At 41.8% G+C, this 7,500-nt stretch overlaps 2 non-coding genes across 2 annotated transcripts in view; one reads left to right on the top strand and one right to left on the bottom strand.

Annotated features, from left to right (window-relative positions):
• Positions 1-3,606: 3,606 nt before the first annotated feature.
• LOC123688360 lies at positions 3,607-3,725 on the bottom strand. Its single transcript, XR_006749887.1, has one exon. It is a non-coding gene; the product is annotated as a 5S ribosomal RNA (ribosomal RNA).
• A 3,661-nt stretch (positions 3,726-7,386) lies between these two features.
• LOC123687583 overlaps positions 7,387-7,500 on the top strand; it is a 1,906-nt gene continuing 1,792 nt past the window's right edge. The window contains exon 1 of the ribosomal RNA XR_006749301.1: positions 7,387-7,500. This exon is cut by the window's right edge and continues 1,792 nt beyond it. This is a non-coding gene — a ribosomal RNA (small subunit ribosomal RNA).

The raw sequence follows: 7,500 nt of genomic DNA, 5'->3' as shown, positions 1-7,500 counted from the left end.
GATCGATGGAGGCCGTCTCGAGTGTCCAACTTGCTCACAAGAGCCGAGAAACAAACCGATGCATCACGTAGACAAGATCGTACCGAATGTTAACACAATCCAGAAGGAAATAATCTTAGATGAATATCGATTCTGATTATTGATTTTTCTTTCGCGATATTGATAGAAGACATCTGAATGAATTTCGAATTAATTCCGAAATCAAAAAAATATTTTCAATAAATTTTTTTTTCTAGAGTACCTCGGTCTTTTCTATTTTTTTCCAAGTTTCGTACGTCAATCAACATACATCCCAGAAAAAATCATCTCTCTAACTATCCTGGTTCAAAAGTTGTATCGGAACATTTCACGTCGAAAAAGAACATAGGCGAAAAAGGACGTGAACATTATTCCTTATAAAAACCAAACCCGACCATGGATTTTGATTCTGATTGTTGATTATCGCTATTAGAACACATTAGGAGGCAACCAAATCAAATTTGAGAAAATTCCACGATCAGAAAATTTTTTTCGAAAAAAAAAAAAAATTCGAGGACACCTCGGTCATGGCAAGTTATTTTCCACAATCCATTCCCCAATCGACGTACATCACAGAAAAAATCATCTCTCTAACTATCCTGGTTCAAAAGTTGTATCGGAACATTTTCACGTCGAAAATATATCTCTAAGTCCAGACCGATGCACCACGTAATCTCGGGCAGACCGATGCACAACGTAAATGACGATCGGGACCGGGGCGATCGGTCGTATCTGACACCGCCGGCTCGGTTCTAACATCGTCAATGAGTCGGGGTTGAAAAAAAGGACGTGAACATTTTTCCTTATAAAAATCAAACCCGATCATGGATTTTGATTCTGATTGTTGATTATCGCTATTAGAACATATAAGGAGGCAACCAAATCAAATTTGAGAAAATTCCACGATCAGAAAATTTTTTTCGAAAAAAAAAAAAAATCGTAATCACCTCGGTCATGGCGAGTTATTTTCCGTATTTCATTCCACAATCAACGTACAACATAGAAGAAATCATCTCTCTAACTATCCTGGTTCAAAAGTTGTATCGGAACATTTCACGTCGTAATATCTCGCCAAGTCCAGACCTCGGCGATAGGTAGTATCTGACACCGTCCGCTCGGGACTGACATCGACTTGGACTCGGGCTGATGATGGGGAGGCGTTTAAGGACGTGAACATTTTTCCTTATAAAAATTAAAGTCGACAATGAATATTGATTCTGATTACTGATTTACGCTTTAAAAACACATTAGAAGGCAACCAAATCGAATTTGAGGAAATTCCACGATCAGAAAATTTTTTTCGAAAAAAAAAAAAATCCGAAAAATATTTTTCGATTCCTATTACTGATTTACTCTTTTAGAACACATTAGGAGGCAACCAAATCAAATTTGAGAAAATTCCACAATCAGAAAATTTTTTTCGAAAAAAAAAAAAATTCGAGGACACCTCGGTCATGGCAAGTTATTTTCCACAATCCATTCCCCAATCGACGTACATCACAGAAAAAATCATCTCTCTAACTATCCTGGTTCAAAAGTTGTATCGGAACATTTTCACGTCGAAAATATATCTCTAAGTCCAGACCGATGCACAACGTAAACTAGGGCTGAACCGATGCACCACGTAATATCGGGCAGACCGATGCAGAACGTAAACTCGATCATACCGATGCTTCACGTAATCTCGATCTTACCGATGCACCACGTAAACAAGGGCAGACCGATGCAGAACGTAAAGTAGATCTTACCGATGCACCCCGTAATCTCGATCTTACCGATGCACCACGTAATCTCCATCTTACCGATGCACCACGTGAACTGGATCTTACCGATGCAGAACGTGAATTGGATCTTACCGATGCACCACGTAAACTCGATCATACCGATGCACCACGTAATCTCGGGCAGACCGATGCACAACGTGAATGACGATCGGGACCGGGGCGATCGGTCGTATCTGACACCGCCGGCTCGGTTCTAACATCGTCAATGAGTCGGGGTTGAAAAAAAGGACGTGAACATTTTTCCTTATAAAAATCAAACCCGATCATGGATTTTGATTCTGATTGTTGATTATCGCTATTAGAACATATAAGGAGGCAACCAAATCAAATTTGAGAAAATTCCACGATCAGAAAATTTTTTTCGAAAAAAAAAAAAAAATCGTAATCACCTCGGTCATGGCGAGTTATTTTCCGTATTTCATTCCACAATCAACGTACAACATAGAAGAAATCATCTCTCTAACTATCCTGGTTCAAAAGTTGTATCGGAACATTTCACGTCGTAATATCTCGCCAAGTCCAGACCTCGGCGATAGGTAGTATCTGACACCGTCCGCTCGGGACTGACATCGACTTGGACTCGGGCTGATGATGGGGAGGCGTTTAAGGACGTGAACATTTTTCCTTATAAAAATTAAAGTCGACAATGAATATTGATTCTGATTACTGATTTACGCTTTAAAAACACATTAGAAGGCAACCAAATCGAATTTGAGGAAATTCCACGATCAGAAAATTTTTTTCGAAAAAAAAAAAAATCCGAAAAATATTTTTCGATTCCTATTACTGATTTACTCTTTTAGAACACATTAGGAGGCAACCAAATCAAATTTGAGAAAATTCCACAATCAGAAAATTTTTTTCGAAAAAAAAAAAAATTCGAGGACACCTCGGTCATGGCAAGTTATTTTCCACAATCCATTCCCCAATCGACGTACATCACAGAAAAAATCATCTCTCTAACTATCCTGGTTCAAAAGTTGTATCGGAACATTTTCACGTCGAAAATATATCTCTAAGTCCAGACCGATGCACAACGTAAACTAGGGCTGAACCGATGCACCACGTAATATCGGGCAGACCGATGCAGAACGTAAACTCGATCATACCGATGCTTCACGTAATCTCGATCTTACCGATGCACCACGTAAACAAGGGCAGACCGATGCAGAACGTAAAGTAGATCTTACCGATGCACCACGTAATCTCGATCTTACCGATGCACCACGTAATCTCCATCTTACCGATGCACCACGTGAACTGGATCTTACCGATGCAGAACGTGAATTGGATCTTACCGATGCACCACGTAAACTCGATCTTACCGATGCACCACGTAATCTCAATCTTACCGATGCACCACGTGAACTGGATCTTACCGATGCAGAACGTGAATTGGATCTTACCGATGCACCACGTAAACTCGATCTTACCGATGCACCACGTAATCTCAATCTTACCGATGCACCACGTGAACTGGATCTTACCGATGCAGAACGTGAATTGGATCTTACCGATGCACCACGTAAACTCGATCTTACCGATGCACCACGTAATCTCAATCTCACCGATGCACCACGTGAACTGGATCTTACCGATGCAGAACGTGAATTGGATCTTACCGATGCACCACGTAAACTCGATCTTACCGATGCACCACGTAATCTCGATCTTACCGATGCACCACGTAATCTCAATCTTACCGATGCATCACGTAATCTCGATCTTACCGATGCAGAACGTAAACTCGATCATACCGATGCACCACGTTATCTCGGCAGACCGATGCAGAACGTAAAAAAAAAGCTTACAGCACGCGGTGTTCCCAAGCGGTCACCCATCCAAGTACTAACCGCGCCCGACGCTGCTTGGCTTCAGTGTTCTGACGAGAACTGGCAATTTCAGCGTGGTATGGCCGTAAACAACATATATTGCGATATTTTCTATGATATCTCACTTTTTGGGAGCGGAAAGGACGTGAACGTTTTTCCTCATAAAAAATGAAATAACTTTTGGATATTAATTCTGATTGTTGATTTAAGCTTTAAGAACACATTAGGACATATCTCAATGAAATTTGAGGGATTTCCGAAATCGAAAAATATTTTTCGAAAAAAAAAAAAAATCCCAGAAGACCTCGGTCATCTCAAGTTTATTTCCATATTCTATTACACAATCAACGTACATCACAAAAGGAACCATCTCTCTAACTATCACAGTTAAATTTTTGTATCGGAACATTTCACGTCGGAATATCTCGCTAAGTCCAGACCGGGGAGATCGGTCGCATCTGACACCGTCCGCTCCGGTCTAACATCGTCTTGGAGTCGGGGTAACGATGGAGAGGCGTTTAAGGACGTGAACATTTTTCCTTATAAAAATTAAAGTCGACAATGAATATTGATTCTGATTACTGATTTACTCTTTTAGAACACATTAGAAGGCAACGCAATCAGATTTGAGGAAATTTCAAGATCAGAAAATTTTTTTCGAAAAAAAAAAAAATTCAAGAACACCTGGGTCATGGCAAGTTATTTCCCACAATCCATTCCACAATCAACGTACAACATAGAAGAAATCATCTCTCTAACTATCCTGGTTCAAAAGTTGTATCGGAACATTTCACGTCGAAATACCTCGCCAAGTCCAGACCGGGGCGATAGGTAGTATCTGACACCGTCCGCTCGGGACTGACATCGACTTGGACTCGGGCTAATGATGGGGAGGCGTTTAAGGACGTGAACATTTTTCCTTATAAAAATTAAAGTCGACAATGAATATTGATTCTGATTACTGATTTACGCTTTAAAAACACATTAGAAGGCAACCAAATCAAATTTGAGGAAATTCCAAAATCAGAAAATTTTTTTTCAAAAAAAAAAAAATCCGAAAAATATTTTTCGATTCTGATTACTGATTTACTCTTTTAGAACACATTAGAAGGCAACGAAATCAAATTTGAGTAAAATCCAAAATCAGAAAATATTTTTCGAAAAAAAAAAAAAATTCGAGAACACCTCGGTCATGGCAAGTTATTTTCCACAATCCATTCCCCAATCAACGTACATCCCAGAAAAAATCATCTCTCTAACTATCCTGGTTCAAAAGTTGTATCGGAACATTTTCACGTCGAAAATATATCTCTAAGTCCAGACCGATGCAGAACGTAAACTCGATCATACCGATGCTTCACGTAATCTCGATCTTACCGATGCACAACGTAAACTAGATCACACCGATGCAGAACGTAAACTCGATCTCACCGATGCACCACGTGAACTGGATCTTACCGATGCAGAACGTGAATTGGATCTTACCGATGCACCACGTAAACTCGATCTTACCGATGCACCACGTAATCTCGATCTTACCGATGCACCACGTGAACTGGATCTTACCGATGCAGAACGTGAACTCGATCTTACCGATGCACCACGTAAACTAGGGCTGACCGATGCATCACGTAAACGACGATCGAGAGGCGCGAAAGGACGTGAACGTTTTTCATTATAAAAATTGAAATAAATGATAAATAATGATTCTGATTGTTGATTATCGTTTTTAATATGCATTAGTAGGCAACCAAATGAAATTTGAGGAAATTCCGATAACAGAAAATTTTTTCGAAAAAAAAAAAAATTCATGAAATCCTCGGTCATCGCAAAATATTTACCATATTCTGTTCGATAATCAACGTATATTTAAGAAGGAATCATATCTGTATCTATCTTGGTTCAAATTTTGTATCGGAACATTTTGACCAAAGTCCGAGCTTCGGCCGAAACAGACACCGCTGACCTGGCCTATCGATCGACCGAGAGTCGGGGATAGAGCGTAAGTGTTGTCTGGAGGGGAACCCTGTGCTCTCCTGACATATATAGGGAAGGTGGTCGCGTTGGGCGATGCAGAACGTTTGGATCGGGAATTATATTTTTGGTTCAGCTATTGGAATATGGTTTATTGTTGGTATATATTGGCGAAATAACGTTCTTACTGACTGGGGATATTCATAAAAATGAGTCCGGAGATTTTCAGATCGAAGTCCGAGTGATCCGACTTGGAAGGCGTGTTGGGTGGGTCGAGATGGCTTAGATCGATCAGACGAGGCGGGCTAAGTGTTGACGTCATGCATCGGTCCATTTTCAGATTGAGTCCGAGTAATCCGACTTTGAAAGAGTGTTGGGTGCGTCGAGACTGTTTAGATAGATCGGACGAGGCGGACTAGGTGTTAACGACATGCATCGGTATATTTTCTGATCGGAGTCCGAAGAAATCGGCCCTAGTAGGCGCAGCGGACGGTCGAGACGGCCTCGGTGGGTCGGATCGATCGGGAAAAGTTTGCTAAATCGTGTCTGGAGGGGAACCTTGGGTTCTCCTGACATATATAGGGGATAAGGTTTGGGTGAACGATTCTTCACGTAAAAGTTGAGTAATTTATTTTTCGATAAGCTTTTGGATATTGATGAGAAGTATATGTATATCTTCGATTAAAAGAATTCTTACCGTCTCGATGTATATTATATTAGATATATAAGAAATAGTTAACGTGATGCATCGGCCGATTTCCGGATCGGAGTTCGAGAGATGCGACTTTCGATGCGCGATGGGTGGATCGAGACGGCCTAGATCGATCGGACGAGGCGGACTAGGTGTTAACGACATGCATCGGCGGATTTTCTGATCGGAGTCCGAAGAAATCAGCTCTAGTAGGCGCGGCGAACGGTCGAAACGGCCTCGATCGATCGGACGAGGCGGACTAGGTGTTAACGACATGCATCGGCGGATTTTCTGATCGGAGTCCGAAGAAATCAGCTCTAGTAGGCGCGGCGAACGGTCGAAACGGCCTCGGTGGGTCGGATCGATCGGGAAAAGTTTGCTAAATCGTGTCTGGAGGGGAATCCGGGGTTCTCCTGACATATATAGAAGGGGTGGAGAATGGGTCCTGTCCTAGACTGTTTGGAGTTCTTTTTAGGATGATATTCAGTTGGTAAGTGGTAGACCCGAATCCGACCTCGGCGTTTGGGTACTGGCAAGGTGTGTTGGTTTCGGCTTTCGCATCTTGGGTCGCTTTCGTCAACCTCATGCAGCGAGGTCGCGGTCCGCTTCGTCTCTTTGTAGTCGAATGGCCTTTAAGCGACCAACCTTAAAATCGTGATCCTCTGCCCGTTGCGGGTTATGTTCACAAAAAATTTGCAACCACTCAATTCGTTCCGAGCGACAAATATTGTTGAATCTCGAATCACCGTGTCGTTATATTCACATGTATAGCGAAGGGTCGAGATGGAATGTGTATAAGAAATTAGTTGATAGCCGGGGGTTCGTATTATATATGGACGCCTTGGCGAGGGATTGTTTCTAGAAACTTTCTCATTTTTGATCGGTGTTTTGTCCGAGATGATGATGATGTATATATAGCTTGAGTCTCATGCTGACTGGGGGCTGTTACGTCGTTTCGTCGAGGACTTGCACTTACTGATGTGCGGCGCTAGTCGAAGTCAATCGACATGGCTAGTGCCACATGACGAGAGGCGAACGGGTTTGGCCATACCGGCAATCTCGTGGACCGATCGTATAAGCACGCAGTTCCCTGGTTGATCCTGCCAGTAGTCATATGCTTGTCTCAAAGATTAAGCCATGCATGTCTCAGTACAAGCCAAATTAAGGTGAAACCGCGAAAGGCTCATTAAATCAGTTATGG

The sequence above is a fragment of the Harmonia axyridis genome, chromosome X (genome assembly GCF_914767665.1).
Source record: "Harmonia axyridis chromosome X, icHarAxyr1.1, whole genome shotgun sequence".
In the NCBI taxonomy this organism is placed as follows: Eukaryota; Metazoa; Arthropoda; class Insecta; order Coleoptera; family Coccinellidae; genus Harmonia; species Harmonia axyridis.
This window is presented reverse-complemented; position numbering and strand designations above follow the sequence as displayed.